Source organism: Macrobrachium nipponense, chromosome 24 (genome assembly GCF_015104395.2).
Source record: "Macrobrachium nipponense isolate FS-2020 chromosome 24, ASM1510439v2, whole genome shotgun sequence".
NCBI classification, from domain to species: Eukaryota; Metazoa; Arthropoda; class Malacostraca; order Decapoda; family Palaemonidae; genus Macrobrachium; species Macrobrachium nipponense.
The window spans coordinates 12,260,769-12,263,268 of NC_061091.1; positions in this window are offsets into that span (position 1 = coordinate 12,260,769).

Sequence of the window (2,500 nt, forward strand, 5' to 3'; positions counted from 1 at the left end):
TATATTCAATGCATACCTCTTTGACATCTAAGAAGCGTTAGTCAGTTTGGCATGATTCTTTTTAGCCAAACACTGATTATATATTATGCTTTCACTCCTCTTGCGTGTAAAGCACTCCCTAGCTCGTTAGTCACCTGTATTGTTGCGCATTCCTCTCTTCTGTTGTCATTGTGAGCTTCATCGAGGCCAAGCTTGAATCTTCCTCTTTCCTATATATGATCATTTCTTGAAGTCTTCTCTTCATTCCCTCTGTTCAAGAACTGATCTCTTTTCTTAAGTTAACTCAGATCTTGAGCTTATTTCTTTATTTTGCAATTTTACGAACCTGAAATAAAAAGAATAGCCGAGTAAAATTGTTTAAAAACTATACATTTTGTAGTTAGAAGATAAAATAATGAAACCCAATAAATGGCAAATTGTGAGCTTCATCAGAAAAGAATGTATGGAAGCGACATGACCAAGTATTCTTGACATTTTATCATTTAATAGCAAGTGAGGACTAATATTGCTTACCAGTAACCTCACTTAAAGTAACAATTTCGTTGAATGCCACAAAGAGGGCGCCGTCTCATGACGTCTTTATGGTCGCCATTGCTAATCGCATGTTTTTTGTTTCCGGAAGTTGTCCATGGTAATTATGGTAACCATAATTAATGTGCTCATCTCGAAGAAGGAGCAGTGTAGGGATGCTCCTGGGTTTAATTAATTTTACACGAAGCTATTTTCATTTGCGGCTCCGATTCCATTCGAAGTTTTTCAGGTTTCATAGCCAACGGGATCCCTCGAGCCTCTATCATTATTTCCCTCAAGGAAGTCTTACTCGAGGTTCAATCAGCCCGCCCCCTTAAGGAGGGTAGTGTCGTCAGTACACCTCATGCTTTGCAATGTAGGCGTTACTGAAAGGTTCTTTGCGTGTCTTCAACCCTCTAGCTTCAACATATTTCGTACCTCTTACTGTACCTCCTTTCATATTCTCTTTCTTCCATCTTACTTTCCACTCTCACCTAACAATCGATTCATAGTGCAACTGTGAGGCTTTCCTCCTGTTACGCCTTTCAATCCCTTTACTGTCCATTTCCGTTTCAGCGCAGAATGACCTCATAGGTCCCAGTGCTTGGCCTTTGGCCTAAATTTTATATTCAATATCAGTTCAGTCAGCCTGCCCGTTTGTCTGCTGGAAGGTCACAGGAAAACGATCAAATAGACTTCGATGGACTTTTCGAAGATAAATTGCATAGGGTCACCTAGTTTTTTTATATATTTATTTCGGGGGAATTTGGATGAAGATTCGACGATTAATTATCATAGGAAACGCGTCGATTTGTCATATGGTGGTGTTATTTATGATGTTCAAAATGATTAATCGCTAGTGGGTAACTGGAGTTGTTACTTTGGTGTGTATTGTTGAATTGCCACTTTCTAGTTATTATATAAGTGTAGTTTGTTGGTACTTATAAATATATATATATATATATATATATATAAATATATATATATATATATATATATGATATATATATAATATATATATATATATATATATATATATCTATGTATCAGTGTAGTTTGTTGCTCCTTCTGTTTGTACTCATCACATACCTGATAATATCTATCTATCTATCTATCTGTATATATATATATATATATATATATATATATATATATATATATATATATACTATATATTATATATATATATATATATATATATATATATATATATACATATTTATTTTTGTTTACATTGACTCCCAAGTCCATTAGCTGATTATTCCAGTAAAAACTATCCTCATTTTCACTTGAGGTCGGCGGTAGAGCGGTATGCTACGGAAAAGGGAGAGCTGTGTTGCTAAGCAGCTCTTCTTTAATCCCCTTTCCGAGGCATTTCCGTTTCCCCTCTTCCCTTCTTCCCCTCACACGACCTTTCTTCCGATTTCTCTCCTCCTCCCTCACGATGACATAAGGATATGCGAGAGTTAGGACGGTTTTTATCTGTTTATATTTCAGCCCTAATTACATGAACACAAACTCATAGTAATCGTGTTATACAAAATGGCTTAGTTTAAGTTTTTGGGAAGACAATTTCGTCCTTTTTTAGTTTTCTCTCCTCCCTTAGATCTTGAAAGCTGCTGAGGGTAGAGGGCTGCAAATGACTATGTCGATCCTCCACCCTCCAATCATTACACGTACAAAATTACAGCCCTCTAGCATCAGTTGGTTGTATGTTATTCAATATTAAAGTTAGCCATCATCGCACGTCTGGCATCGCTAGTATAGGTGCCATCAACACAGAACACCACCGGGCCGTGGCTGATAGTTTCATGTTCCGTATCAGAGTGTCATACAGCATTATACGGTGTGCAGAAAACTCGATTGCGCCGAAGAGACTTCGGCTCATTTTTGCTTGTTTCATGCCGGGTTTACTCCTTTCCGTCAGGTGGTTATTTCTCTCTCTCTCTCTCTCTCTCTCTCTCTCTCTCTCTCTCTCTCTCTCTCTCTC